This window comes from Diadema antillarum, unplaced genomic scaffold, assembly GCF_040938485.1.
Source record: "Diadema antillarum isolate AM-2024a unplaced genomic scaffold, OU_Dant_1.0 scf00000211, whole genome shotgun sequence".
NCBI lineage: Eukaryota > Metazoa > Echinodermata > Echinoidea > Diadematoida > Diadematidae > Diadema > Diadema antillarum.
The window spans coordinates 2797640-2814492 of NW_027271100.1; positions in this window are offsets into that span (position 1 = coordinate 2797640).

Consider the following 16853-nt stretch of genomic DNA (forward strand, 5'->3'; position numbering starts at 1 on the left):
GATGGTATTATAGCTCCGATGATATTCCTCAACAGCAAAACAGCAGACTATATGAATACAGTACGGGCGGGCGAAGATGTCACAACACAGTATGGAAGTGTCAAGAAAAGTTTGTTGGTACAGAGCGCCCCAGGCGAGATCTATAGACGTGATCCTGCGAACTGGCTGCCTGTGCAAGCATAGCTGGAGGCTGAATCACGTACCGAGGAGAGGGACCAGGGGAACCACTCATATCAACAGCCCATGTAGAAGAGATCAGCTTTTGTATGCTACACATTGTCATATATGTATTACGATGCACACGAGGAGGAGATCAGTGTAATCCGTTATCCTATCACGAGCCTTGCGATGGCTATGTTGAATAAAGGGAAAATCTTACGAAGATTCCAGGAGTCCACCCTATAATCAGATTCTGTAACTCTACTATTTCCATAGTACGTGAACGGTATATAATGTGTTTCATGCAAGTTCAGTTTATGTCACAATGCAGTATGTCTCCCAATCTCTCTCTGTCAAATTGAAGTCTATAAAGGTTTGGGATCTAATAGTATGCATACATACCATACCAAACCATACCATACCATACCATACCATACACGCAAGTTGTGAATGGAATGAATAAATAAATATATAGACACAATTTTATATCTTATAGTGGATGTAGAAGCATACAGTGAAAGAAATTAGACTTGAGGCGGACGTTGCTCTATATATACATGTATAGAGCAACGTCCGTCTCCCGTCTAATTTCTTGTACTATATGCTATACCCACAATGAGGCAACGCGTACGTTGGGAAGGGAACAATCTCTCGCACTTATGAATATATAAACATATATATATAAACATATATAGGCTTACATGTATGTTATAACAATAATTATGAATATATAGATATATACTGTATATATATATATATATATATATACATATATACAGAGAGAAAGAGAGAGAGAGAGAGAAAGCGAGTAAAAATATAGAAAGATTACAATACGATTATACTATAAATTGTGATATCATTTCTTGCTATTTTTTGTCATAATGAAAATTAAGCATGACAACGTTGTAAATAAATTCTAATTTGATTGCAGCGTCTTAATGCTTGACACTGTACGCAGGTGCACTCTCGATCATCAAAGCATGAGTCAGTTTAAAACATTTTTTTTTTGGTTTTACTATTCTAGTCTCAATTACATACACGCACACACACACACACACACACACACACACACACACACACACGCGCGGATACATACATAGAGTCAATGCACATACAGCTGTACATGTGCTTCTGAATGAAACAAGTGAGAATTCAGCTGTTCAATATTGCAACAAAATTATGTTTGATGACATGAACCCAAATTTGGATATAATGCATGTCATAAAGTTGTATGAGATTGGCGTCCACTTTTCATTTCTTTGCTTTACGAGTGTGTGTGTATGCGTGTGTGCGTGTGTGCGTGTGTGTGTTTAAAGGTGTTTGCCTCACGTGACAATCGATATGTTAATTCTACCTTCCCTTATCCAGAACAGTGCATACCCAAAATACATTCGCATATACCGGACCAAAATTTTAGAACTGTTGATTTTCGTTTTTTTTTTCTCTCTCCCTCTAAAATGTACACTGTGATGTTCGTTATTTTACGGAATGTGTAAAATAAGCCGTAATAACACGATGCCATTTACTTTGGGAACGCTGCCCGGAGCATCATTCGGTTGTGTTGTTGTTGTTGTTGTTGTTGATTTTTTTTTTTTTGCGCTTTCAGTCAAACTTGACTATTTACACCACTCTGATCTGTAGGCCTACAGTGCGTTTGTTGTGCTTTTACAGTGGCCTGATCGGCACCGCCTGGTCTTTCGCTGTTGGTTTATTATTCCTTATTCTTAAAGCTTTTGCATACTGACTGGGCTGAGGCGGGTTGTATGGGTTGGCTTGTCGATCGAGTCTGGAACTAGTACCATGGTTCGTGTGTGTCACGTCGTCATTGTGCTGATTGATGTCGTTTGATGGCGCTCTTTAGTCGGTGTAGGCAGAGGCTGAGTGTCGGCAGAGCCTTTGCTCTGGGTGTCGGTGTCCTCGCACAGCAGCTCCCGGCGAAATACTCTGGATAAATAGCTAAATAATGATAAATTCGGTCGTGGTCCCTGAACAATTCTTTTATAATCGATAATCATCCAATCAGACCACACTGTTATCCACCAATTATGTCCACAGGTCTTCTAGCGCTCGGGCAAATCGCATACAGCTTGATGTATAAGAGGATTGATAACCACAGCACTTTCGATCATCACGTAACGTTCCATTACTGTACTCACTACTGATTGGAGAGGGCGCTTCAGGAATAAACGTCGTTTGCATCGAACACCCTTGCTCACAAAATACACGAAATGAACACACTATCCTGGCAAATCGCTTTAATCGAGTTAGTTTCATTATACCCTTCCGATGTTTTGCAAACAAACTCCATTTTGTTCACAATTGCCCTATCAAGATAGTCATACAAATTCGTATTTAGATCATAAAACTGACACGCCTCCGTCAAACAAAATAGCAAGTAGATCATTAAAGAGAATGCCCACTGAGAGCTGTCATATTGGACGAAATGAGAGGAAGCGTGTTTTCGAACATTCGAATTCGCAGGTTAGCATTCACATTCGTATTCTAAGTAAGTTCATTCCATTCAGCAGCGACGGGTTGGCGACAGGGCTGCTGCAGAAGAAGCTGACATGATCGTGAAAGAATGACGAGCTCTCGTTATACAACAACTGTTATACAACAACAATAACAACAACAACAACAACAACAACAACAAACTAATCATTCTCGGTAAAGACACTCCCAGACCTATACCGTATACAGTATACCTTCCGAGATACCATGACCGCCTGGAAATATACAACTAATTCCAATGAAATGAGATCTCTTTTTATCTAAACCATAAAATTTAATATCATCTTAGTGTGCCATAGCATCGTTTATCAATGACTGAAAAAATAAAGAAATTGTGTTTTCCCCTACAAAACAAAACGCATGGAACGGTCAATTCATCCCGTTTATCTGCTTTGATTTAATTTAGGCATGCTTTCTTCAGTGTAACAAGGTATCCCACTTGTTGTCACTACTTATCCCAACAGCGGAAAAAGTTGTTATAAAATCTTGTGTTAATTGAATCCGTAATTATGTTGTTCACGTTGGCTTGAATGCAAGAGTTCTTACTGTTTCAAGTTAATACAAGATATAAGTTATTTTCACAGAGAAAAGGAAATAATCTTCTTAGCTTGTTTGTTTTCTGGACGTCGAAATGTCAAATATGTAAAACATAGATTAACTTCATACTAGATATGATTATTTTATACTATATCATATTATGCTATACAATGTTACTCTATATAACATGTATGATATACTTATACTTATACAATTGAACCCTCCTTCCCCCAAAGAAGGGGAATTGGGGGGGGGGGGGGGGTAACTGTTTGTGTAATGGAGCAGCCAAAACTTAACAACAGCGAGTTTACCCATATGCGGTATTTTCAAAAACACTGAAAATAATTTTAACTAATGCGTATTTTCTGAGATTTATGATGCAAAATCATAAATGTATGATATGACATCTTATGGAAAAATAAAATAGAACAGTCCAGTAAACGATCTAGACTATATTGCCTGACATTTCGTTGTTTCACGTTTTATATTATCCCATTACTGTTACGTCACATGCTCTTTCCTAGCCATCTTATCTATATATCAGTCATCTTATTCTTTATTCTTATGACGGTACATGTATATTTATTGAACAAAAAAAAGAATGAATGTCATAATAGTCTGACTAATTTTCCTCAAATTTCTCTTATATGTTCTTCTGATATGTTCTACTGATATTTTCACATTCAAGTGAATTCTCAAAAATAAAATGAAAGAAGAGGCGTTTTTGTTTTTGTCAATATGTTCAATCTGCAACACAGATAATGATGGGAATAATTTTATGCGACCATGTGCGAGACTCAGAATAAGGTGTGAAGGTTGTGGATGACGTTACTATACACATAAAAACAAAAAGCGATGAGTTTTACATGTGACGACAATGAAATAACAATACATAACTATTGATTATGCAAACAGGATGGGGAAAACCAACATTGTGCAATAACTGTCGATGTTAAAAGAAGGAAAAAACAATAAAACACACAATGGTAGACAGGAAGCGCCACACCCTATCGCCTATAGCATATAAGCTCGCAGAAAGTTCGCACTTCCTCACTTGAACCAGAGGGTTCAAGTCAGAATCATTTCTAATTTAACGTGTAAAAAATTTAATCACTTTTTAAAATTTCAGATTCTCGAATCAGAAGTTTCTATCAATAAAACCCAACATGTCTGATCGCAGAAGGTGGTATAGTATTTTGATGGACATGGAGAGATCTTTGGAGGGCGATTGTGTTATTGACGGGCCGTCCGTCAATATCGCAAAAAGCCTGTACGAGAAAGAGTACGCTCTTGAAGACCATAATATAGTCAGTCTCGTCGATCAGTGTGGCAAAATTGATCTAGTGATTAAGAATGAGATTGTGTCTGTCCTAAAAGAAAGCAAGGAGAGTTCCGCCGATGAGAGGCGTTTGTATTATAATTCTTGTAAGAATGATATTTCGTGGGCAAACTTGATTAATCGTTCCGTTACTGGAAAAACAAGCAGGTTTGGGGAATCTAATCCTACCAAAGATATTGATGAGATTGATAGTTTTAGGGTCAAAATAGGTCAGATTGTCTGTTCTAGGCAACAGGGACCACTTCAATCTTTCGTTCTCGGATTGAAAGACAACTTAGCCCCTAGTAGGAAAAACAAGAGAAAAATTGACCGAATCTTTCGCAAAGAATCCAAAGTCTTTAATCTTGACGACTCTTCTTAGAATTGTTATACTAAATGAGTAATGACAGCAGAGCAAAATGAACACGTGAAATCCAATAACTTCGCAATGCTTGTTATGCAGAATTATACGAAATTAGATAATGCCTAGAAGAAGTTTCAAATGTTTTAGCCGAACTATGGCAATATGGCCATAATGTCGCAAAAAAAAAAAAAAAATGTTGATGACGTGGAGAAGTGAGGGTGCTTGAAAATCTGTAGGCCCAACTTCGGCATGTGACGAAATTCATTTTCAAACTCAGTTGATTACTCAGTCATTGCTTCATATACTAAGTATCAATGCAGTGCCTAGAACACAGCATAAATCAGGAGAATGCCAAAATTGTAACTTATTCGAAGTGACGAGGTATAATTTGGCCTTAGTATACCGCACTTGCTATTGTGGAGCGCACCCCCTGGCCCGCGAGATGTTTGCCTAGTTGTGTGCAGAGGTGCGCGTCCATATCTCGATGACACGTACTGTACCGCCGACATGAATTGGACACTTACCGGTATCTGCAAAATGTGACTCTCCCACTGACGCACGTCCCTACTGACAAGACGTTTCATTCGCCCGTCGGATCTCCGTCATGAATTTCAGACACATCGGCCAAATGTGACTCCTCCCACACTGCTCACAAGAAAAACTTGCTCGTTTTATACGCCCATCGCCACTCGGTCATGAATTGGGGACACATTGGCCAAATGTGACTCTCTAAACTGGCGCACAAACAAAGAGGTTTTATACGCCTATCGCAACTCGGCCATGAATTGGAGACACATTGGCCAATTGAGACTCTCCCACTGGCGCACGACTAAGAAATGTTTTATATACGCCCATCACAACTCGAAGCTCGATTTCACTATCTACGTAGCACATTTTTTTTTTTTCATGATAAAAGTCCGTGACAAAGGCTACGGCGGATAACGAGACCAACTACTTGTCAAATTCTCTGGCCCTTACCACCTCTCTGGTTCATTGTTAGTTAACATGCCTGGCACATGGACATACCATCGATTCTTGGCGCTACTCTGTTTTACAACCTGTCACTATGAGCCGTATTTTCATGTGTATACCTGCTCCTCCCCAAGCTTGTTTAGCAGCTGTCGAGTTAGTATTTTTCTTTTTATGTATCATTTCGAACATTGCTTCATGTACTTCCTGTTTACATTACATATACAAAACGGACGAATTACCGGCCGCGACTGACACAATTAGGGTAAGATATGAAATGGCTTAGGAAGTTCATTGGCAGTAATTAACCTTCGGAGGTTATCCACTGACTCTATCGGTTGTAGTACAACAAGTTCCACGATTCGAATTTCATTTTGCCTTAAAAAGTGAAGCGGCACGCCAATGCTCCGAGAGCCAGTTATTTTGCACCAAGCTGATCATGGTGTCCAGACTTAACGACGTATAGAGACCCAGAATTTAAAAAAAAAATGGTGGGGTTGTGGCTGACGTGTAACGCACCTGGCACATGAAGACAATGGAATATTGATGCATAACTATACCCGTTGTGAAAACAGGCTGGGAAAACCCTGTGCAGTAAGGCTCGACACAAGAGACACAGGTGGCACCACCGTCAGTGTTGAAAGAAAAAAATGATAAGGCATAAAATATGATGGAACATGCAACGGCCTAAACAAAGTAAGCGACCATACACTGAAAACCGTTTCCCTTGAATCACACGTTAACAAAGAACAGGCGGATGAACAATTATATCGAAGATATTTAGAATATACGCCAAGCGCGTGGACAGCTGCATTTCCATACATGAACCATACCTTAGCATTAGAGGATTACTCATTTCTCATTCAATGTATACATGACTGTTTATCGACATCAGTTTTACATAGCTTCTTAACTGTGAATCAGCAACTTCTACGTTGTCGTCAAATTTCTAAGCCATTTCATATTTTTCATATCCTCTGGTGTAAACGAGAATAGTCATGAATTTAGACATATCGGTCAAAATGTGGCTCCTCCCACTGGCTCACAAGAAAAAGTTGCTCGTTTTATACGCCCGTCGCTAATCTGTCATGAATTGGGGACACATTGGCCAAATGTGACTCTCTAAACTGGCGCACAAACAAAGAGGTTTTATACGCCTATCGCAACTCGGCCATGAATTGGAGACACATTGGCCAATTGAGACTCTCCCACTGGCGCACGACTAAGAAATGTTTTATATACGCCCATCACAACTCGAAGCTCGATTTCACTATCTACGTAGCACATTTTTTTTTTCATGATAAAAGTCCGTGACAAAGGCTACGGCGGATAACGAGACCAACTACTTGTCAAATTCTCTGGCCCTTACCACCTCTCTGGTTCATTGTTAGTTAACATGCCTGGCACATGGACATACCATCGATTCTTGGCACTACTCTGTTTTACAACCGCTCACTGTGCGCCGTATCTTCATATGTAGGCCTATACCTGCTCCTCCCCAAGCTTGTTTAGCAGCTGTCTTTTTATTTTGTTTTTTTTTTTTGATGTATCATTACGAACATTGCTTCAGGTACTTCCTGTTTACATTACACTATTATACAAAACGGACGAATTACCAGCCGCGACTGACACATTTAACACAACCTACAATGAAATAATGTGCTAGCAGGGTAAGATATGAAATGACTAAGAAAGTTCATTGGCGGTAATCAAACCCTCGGAGGTTATCCACTGACTCTATAGGTGGTAATATAACAAGCTCTGCGATCCAAATTTTATTTTGCCTTAAAAGTGAAGCGGCACGTCAATGCTCCGGGAGCCAGTTATTTTGCACCAAGCTGATCATGGTGTAAAGACTCAACGACGTATTAGACCCAGAATTTAAAAAAAAAAAAGATGTGGGGGTTATGGATGGTGACGTGTAACGCACCTGGCACATGAAGACAATGGAATATCGATGCATTACCATAATCGTTGTGCAAGCAGGCTGGGAAAACCCACTCATGAAATAATGCTCGATACAAGCGACACAAGTGGCGCCATCGTCAGTGTTGAAAGAAAAAATACATAATGCAGAAAATTTGATGGAACCTGCAATGGCCTAAACAAAAGAAGCGACCATACCATGAAGACCGTTTCCCTTGAATCACACACACACACACACACACACACACACACACACACACACACACACTTAATATTCAGTAGGCGGATAAACAATTATATCCAGGACTTTGGAATATAATCCAAGCACATGGACAGCTGTATTTCCATTCTTAGCTATATAATACCTCAGTAAGGTTGAATCATTTCTCATTCGACGTGAACATGATTATATTGACTTCTGTTTTATAGCTCCTTAACTGTTAATTGAATCAGCAGCTTCTTCGCGGTTGTTAAATTTCTGTTGTTAAATTGCCCTGCATCGATAGTGTGAGAGAGTGCGAGAGATAAAGGGCGAAAGTGTTATAGACGAACTTCCCGTCGGGTCTCGAAAACTAGGGAGTTTTCGTTACTCGGACTCCCGTCCCCATAATCTAAGCAGTTTCGCTTTCCTGTTAGGACGGAGGCGTGGGGGCAACATCGTTGATTGGCTGGCTGGCTGGCTGGCTAGCTAGCTCACTCCCACAGAACTTGTGTGTAGAGTTCTGTGCTTACTCCTGCCTAGCCTTTTGTCAAGGCCCTCTCGCTGTAATGGGCGAGCGAAGCGAGCCCAGCCGAGCGCGCCAGCGCAACCCCACTCAGATGGGCTCTCTTCACCATACAGCGAGAGGGCCTTGACAAAAGGCTAACTCCTGCCCAGCACACTTCTGGTATTTTGGCCCAGTACCGTACTCGTTTTCCCCAAGGACGGGACTTTTTTTTTGTTTTAAAGAATATTTTATTCTTCATCAATGGGAAACATAATATACAAACAGATTTATACAAAATGCTCTGGACCAATTTCATAATCCTTTTCGTCAATGGATACAAAATTTATGCCAAAACTTTACACCAATTTAATACATTTTGATACACTCTGATACATTTTTTTTCACAATCCATACACAGAATCCATAAAATATACACGTCCCTTCTTTTCTAGTTTTACACTACTAATCCATCATTCTCTTTTTAATTTTATTCTTTCATTACATTATAAATTTTATTAACTAAATCACTTACCCAAAAAATAATTTTTCTTTTCAGCATTCATTCAATCCAACCTAAAATATCAATATCCACTGATTGAAGTTTATTGTTAAAAAACAAAATAAAAAACCCACACGCAACCCCCCCCGACCACGCTATATCCCCGTCCATTCTCCCTCTTACTACCCTACCCCCATCCCCCCTCCCCTTCCAAAAACCCCATCACAACAAAACCTCAAAGGCAACTGAAACTGATGTGTGTCCTGACTTACATTATAACACATATTTCAATACGAGTGCGTGGAAAAGGCATTTCCTGGTGGATGTGCAGCAGACCCTACTCTATCAAATAAAAGCAAAACAAATTCTCAATTCTTTTCCAGTTTTCCCGCTTTTGTAAACGTATTACGTATAACTGCTAACTTTTCTTCTTCTAACTTATCCTGCTCTATAGACTTATTAATGAAATATTCCGTTGGGGGTGTCTTATTTTTCCTTCCTAAGAAAAGGAACTTCTTCATCCAAATTATAACATCTTTAACTAACTGAGCTTTTCCTTTATCTGGTAGCTCTATACAAACAAAAAAAAATCTCTTCCCAACTCAACTGTTGCAAATCAACATATTTAAAAAAAGTACTACATTTTCCCTAAACTTTCCTAGCAAATTCACATGTATGAAATATATGTTTATACGTCTCTTCCTCTTTATGACAAAAAGAACATAAATTATCATTGACGAACTTAAACTGAAATAATTGATGATTTTTGTACACTATTCCATGCAATAATTTATATTGAAAATCCCTCAAAACAGAACTCAAAGTGCTACTTCTTATCCTACTAAAAATGCATTTTATATCTTTATTGGAAAAATCACAAAAATATAAATTTCTCATTTTTTTCTATCACCAAAGAATCATCACTTACTTTCTTCACTAATTCAACATAAATATCTTTGGAGGTAATCTTTTCCAAAGGAATTTCCTTCCCATTTCTTATAAAAATCATTTCATCAACACTTGTATCCTTCTCTACCTCTGTGTTCTCTATATTCCTTTTCCAACCAATTGGAAGCGCTTCATATATCTTCTGAATACTCAAAATATTTAAATAATTACATCCTTTATTATAAAAATATTCAACAGAAAATAATTTCCCATTCCTATCCATTATATGTTCCAATCTAAAATATTTTTTCAAAAACAGATTTTCATCAAAACTGCATTTTCCCCAATACGAATCATTTTATTATTAAACAATTCTTCCTTCTTTATTTGATTATAATTACCCCTGAATTTCCTTGTTTTCACCCATGTTTTCAGCAGATCCCTGTAAAATTCCGGTACAGACAAATTCAAAAGACAAATAAAATAATTACAACAAAATATGAATTTACCTCCAATATGTTTAGTAACGAGCTGAAAATATTGTTTCCATTTCATTTCTTGTTTACCATGAAATAACCTTTTAACCCACATTACTCTTTGATGAATGATGGAAATCAATGATGGAAAATGCATAAATTTTACTTCCCCGTGTTCATAATCTAATACCAACACAGTTTTTTTTTTTTTTTTTTTTTTGGTTTCCCTTGCCAAATAAATTCCCAAACAACCGATTCCAATTCATTATATACCCATTCTGGCAAAGGGGTAAGAGACCCCACATATATCAACTTCATTAGAACAAATAAAAGTCTTCAATAAGTGAATTTTACCAACTAATGTCAAATCTCGTTGCTTCCACCATATCAATGATTTCTTTATTTTACTAAGTATTTCTTTATAATTCTCGGATTCGATCATGAGCAGAAGCAAATTTTGCACACGGCAATCTCATTTTATCTGCAAAAAATTGACGACAAGTCATGGGTTAGTCAAATACCGGTTAGTGATTGGCTAAACACAGTCACGTGATGTAGGCACATTGGTTATTTTCGCCCATGGGAAGAACATTTTTGTAATGTTCTCCCATGGGACAAAAAATAAAAAATAAATTCACGTAACAAATGACAAACGATACCAAACGACTGAACGATCATTTTTTTTTCACGCAATCGATAGGATAAATTTGCCTATTCCATATACAATGTGAAAAAGCAGATGACCGATTATTGTAATGCGTACGAAAGTGTGATTTGAAGGACCAGCGCACAGCGTGATTTGACTAACCCATGATATTATAATATAACAGATGATGACTTTTGTTGTCGGGAACATGTACCAAACGTTCCACCCTCAGGGTTTGAAATGCTATTTCGGGAGGCTATAAGTCCCTCAATCAATAGCATTTCAAACCCTTTGGGCGGAACATTCGGTATGTTCCCTCCCCCGCCAGTCATCATCTATATCATAATGTACAACATATTGCTTTCTGCGAGATAAATAATCCCTAAACCACGAGAGTGCAACACCGCGAACACCATAAAACTGTAACTTTTTAAGTAAAATATCATGTTGTAACATATCAAATGCCTTAGATAAATCCATAACATCCTTTAACATGTTTTTTTTTTTTTTTTTTTTTTTTTTGCCAGTGCGTTTGTAATGTGCTGATGGACCAAAGCCAACTCTGTAGAATGATTCTTTCGGAAACTATATCGATGTAAATTCAAAACTTTATGATTATGCAAAAATTCATGAAACCTATCATATATATTTTTTTCAAGAAATTTGGAAATACTATCAAGAATGGAAATTGGTCTATACTTTGACAAGGATTTTCTTTCTTAAACTTTGGGCTTACCTTTGCAATTTCTATAGAATTGGAACATTTTCCAGATTTCCATATGATTTCCAGATGATACACGTATATACATTGTATATTCTTAATTTTGAAAGGAGTGCTACATTGATTCCCAATCTCGTGAAATACATCGTGTCACCGCATCGTTATCTATGCACAAATTTTAGGTTGGTATCACAGGTCATGATACACAAAACATGAAAGCCGATATTGATCATAAGGTGACAAAAACAAGACAGACTCATGTCATCTTAACAGAAATTCCAGTATATCTCAAATTGATTCAGCGGATATATACATTTCTGTGCAACGATGAACTCCGTTCGATACTATAGCTATAGTCTAGAAGATAAAGTGCATTACAGTTTCTGAAATGAGCTCTGATATATGAAATTGGTAATTTCAATTGAAGAAAAACTTAAATGGGATGGTATAGTAATGGTTGAGATGAGGATAGACATTTTGAGTGCTTGCCAGATCTATGAAATCACTTATGAAAATGTTGCAAAGCATACAACTCTAAGGGGAATTCAAGCTTTATTTGATGAAAATCGGTTTTGAACTGGCTGCGTTCTCAAACAACAGTATAAAGGAAAGTCATCCAAGAATATCCCTTTGTTTTGGATATCCCAATCATTTCAAAACTTTTTTTTTAAATCAAATTAATTTTGAATCACTCTTAGAATCACATGCTTTTTCATATGCAATTTTTCATTTATTTATTCAAGGATAACATGCAATTATAGGAACGACGCGATCACCTCGTTAACAGCGATTCCTCGTTGTAACCCAACTCGTTATAACGGGGTTTCACTGTACTGTATGTGAATGTTTGCATGTGTGTATGTATCGGAACGATTATACCATGTATACATTCATTATTACATAGATGAGTGTGTGAGAGTAGGCTACTTACAAATTTGAATAGAATGAAATACTCATGGCCTGCGTGGCTCTGTTTGTTTGCGTACCGGTGCGTGTGCCTATGTACAGCTCCGGGTACTTAAAATATTACCACAACAGGAAGTGAATGAATTTTATTGCGGTTATTCACCATGTTCATAATGTGATTGTATTTTCCTTTTTTTAGGGGTGATTGCAAGTGATTTTAGGCTTCTGATGTAATGTAACATGTGTTAATTGAACTTGATATATTGAAGATGAATCTGAAATATATTTTTTTTAAAGATAAGATATAGCTTTGTTTCCAGATTCAACATACTTGCATTTTGACATATCCCACGTATTGACATATCCCACAACCGAAAGTCATTTACCTTCTATTTATGTGCGTGTGTATGTGTGTGCATGTCTGTCTGTCTATGTGTGTGTGCGTGTGCGCCGTACGGGCTGGCCAGGAGTGATAAGCCGATATAAGTCTGCTACTAGTATACGCACCAAGCCAGCAGGATGGGTACAATGTGCAAGAAATTTTACCCCTCGACCTGTAAAATCTCTTTGGTGCACTGTTAAGAAATGAAAGGGGAATGAAACTCAAGTTGAAAAACAGAACTGTGAAAAAATGCAACAATATCAATAGAACACACGTGCCAAGTTTGATTAAAATCGGAGCATTCTATATATATAAGAAATGAAGTTTTACAATGATGGTGCAGGAGGAGACTTCAACACTTTGTAATACCACGTTTTGACAGATATATGATCACAAGAAAATATAAAGAAAATTTAGTATATTTCAACTTTTCTAGTATACATGACGTAATGAAAAGAGTATTTGACTAAAGGGCTCCTTTAGAAAGCTGGGGAATAATGATGCCCGTAATTTTATTCGTTCATTTATTTATTTCATTTTCAACAAATAATATAGGTTTTCCCATTCATTTTCAAACTTTTTTCATTCAGTTTCACAAATTTTTACTTCAATCTCGTCGCAGGATGTCGGGAATAGGCCAATCTTACTTTCAAATGCGTCTTTCGTCGTTCATTTTCAAATAAAGTCCATTCAACTTAATCATTTTTTGGCATACATTCTCGTCATTTACAGTTCAAATTTGTCAGTCTCACTCGCAGCACTTAAAACGGCAGGATCGATTTCGTCTTTTGTCAATCATTTTCGTTAAATTTCGTTTATATTCGTCTCATATCTCTATCCGGTGTGATTTCCAGTCATTCATGTATTTCTGTCTGTAACCGTTCACATTTTACATTCAGGAGTTAACATACACACAAAATAAATGTCCCCCCCCCCCCACACACACAGAACCACAGATTACTGTATACAGACACACACAAGCAATCCGAGTATACACACTGATACAAACAGACGTACCGTCTCGCAAATGAAAACACTGACAAACGATTTCTAGGCAAACATGATTAAAGACAAAATTTAAGTGTAGAATTGTAGCCTGTTTAATGTCAAAGAATGGATAACATAATTATGTTTGCTGCTTTCCAGGGTACAAAAATTAAAGTTTGCTTCATGCATTATGATGCGAAAACCTGAACATTACGAGTTAAAGTTCAAAAGGTGACACTGACATACTGTCCTGGGTTATGTCTTTTGACTGTCGTTTATCATTCAATCAATTTTGGTTGGCAGTCATGTTTTTCGGGTGTATTGTCTAAGCAAATAGTTAGGGAATAATGTGTAACGATACTACGAGAGAAAATAAAAATATGTCGGCTTAAAGTTGGTTCACCATCAAAATACTACGAATCCACAACATCTGACTAATCTGAATGAAAAATTCATGAAATTGTGTGAACAAAAATGAATTTTGATCTTCACATTCTGCGATCCGTCAGCGGGAGGGATGAATTTGAATGACTCACAATTGACGATTCTGAATGCGAGTATGTCTTCGAAAATGTTTGACGAAAAACGAAATACAATGACACTTGACGAAATTGAAGTTGGGATTTGCGTTCCACGTGCTTCTCGGGACGAAATTTAATAATAAGTCTTTGAAATTGAATGACAAAAGTGCGAAAATGGATGGGAAAACCTAGAGTATACAATACAATTATCACCCTCAAAAAGGAAATATACACATTCTACATAAGTGAAGATATCGAAAATATGACATCTAGGCCTACTAAATAATGATAAAGTTGTTGAAAATAGAGGGAAGCCAAAAAGCAGCGCTCTAATTTTAATACCGGTATACTTTCCCCTCGAAACCATAATTGTTAATAAGGTACGTTAACCATCCGGGGAGAGATATAAAGATTTAAGTGACCCTTTACATTATGCCAATAATAAGTCGAAGGTTTACTTTTCATAATAACTGAAAATTTTCGGAATTCTCTTTATATTTTATATCGTTGTGGACTCGTGGTTATAGGTGGCCGGTCACGACGCCACGGAAATCTTCTCATCCAGGGATCATCCATGGCATAGATGCACTGAAACTTTAAAAATTCACTTTAACAGATGGTCCAATTTCCCTCAAATTTCGCCTGATGAGCTCACTCAATCCGCTTACCCAAATTTCGGTTTTTATTCTCTCTTAAAGGGAAATCAACCCCAAAATATGGGGATTCAGCGAATGCAGTAGTATGATTATCATGATGACACGATCATTGACAAACGTGAATAAACAATTCCTTCAGAATATATAGGACATTTTTTAATGTAGAAATCATTTAAAGAGAATTCAACGCTATACATTGCATCTTCCTATCATATAGGCCTGCCTATGATAGAAATGAAGAAGTACAGAAGCAGAAATCAGTTCAACGAGACGAGTCGACGGACTGTATTGGAAACACTTTGTTAAGTCTGCACTTCCAGACTAGCTAGCAACAGATGATGTGGTACTCCTAGTAGTAACATCAGTTGGGATAGTGTGCATTTGAAACAAGCTGTTATAGATAGTAGCCCGACCAGCCGCTGTTGCATAATCCCGCTGTGCGATCCGATATGTACAGCGACTTACTGTATACTCTTGATATGATAGATAGTATTCATTCAAAACACACATAGGCCTACATGTACATTGAAGTTGAACGGAAGGCGAACTTAGACTTGAGCTGAGCGCCCAGGCTGAGCGTGTGGGTTCTTTCTACACCAACAAATCTGCTTCACAAGGCGAGTTTCGTAAATTGTATTCTAGACTAGTAACCAGTTGGTAACGGTATCCTAAAGATCAACTTTTGTCTGCACGCAACGCAACGCAGACAGCTGATTGATTGCAACTAGACGCTAGACCTAAGTTAAGTCAGATTTAGAAGTAGCGTAGCATAGCCGCAAGTTATTGTTGTACTGTCAACCCCACAGCTTTCAATATCTGGGACCGAGGAACTACCCGAGCTAGCCGAGCTGCGGAGGCCTGATAGTGGTGAGGATTGTCGATGTCTGTCTGTGTGCTGTGATCTTTTGCTACTGAGTAAATTGACGACGGGAATGTAAATTGGAAGGTATTAAGTAGTAAACTTGGACTTATATATCTAGATTAGTTAAATAAAGGCACTTTGAAGGCGTTTGGTTTGTCCATGTGCAAAATAACTCAAAAAAGCTGTGATTGTGAGTGGATTTGGATGAAACTTGCAGAAAAGGTTGAGAATGACACAAGGAACAGATCAGATGATTGAATTTTGGTGGTGATCCGGCTATTATTATGATATGGATTTTATGAAGGATTTTCAATATTTTTTTCAATATTTTGGTCAATGGTCAATGATGTTCAGAGTTCAAGCTGTGCGTTTTTTAGGTTTTCATATGTGTACTATAGTAAACATGCTAAAGACAACGTGCAAAGACCCAAAGTAAATTACTGAGGAATACAGTGCACTCCCGTTACAACGAACACGGTTATAACGAAATTTCGTTATAACGAAGTAGATCTTCTGGTCCCAAAATTATCACCATTAAAGTCTATGGTACAAAATTCGCTTATAACGAACACGGTTATAGCGAAATTTCCGTTATAACGAAGTCTTTTCCGAGCGCCACAGACAAAGAGAAACAAAGGAAATGTGCTCCGTTATAACGAAGTCTTTTCCGAGCGCCACAGACAAAGAGAAACAAAGGAAATGTGCTCCGTTATAACGAAATGCGATTTGCTTTCGAAAATACGTAGCGGAACATTACAGCATTTATAGCGTCTCTGCATGGGTGAACGTTTCACACTACTGTGTGTTCGCTCCTTGTG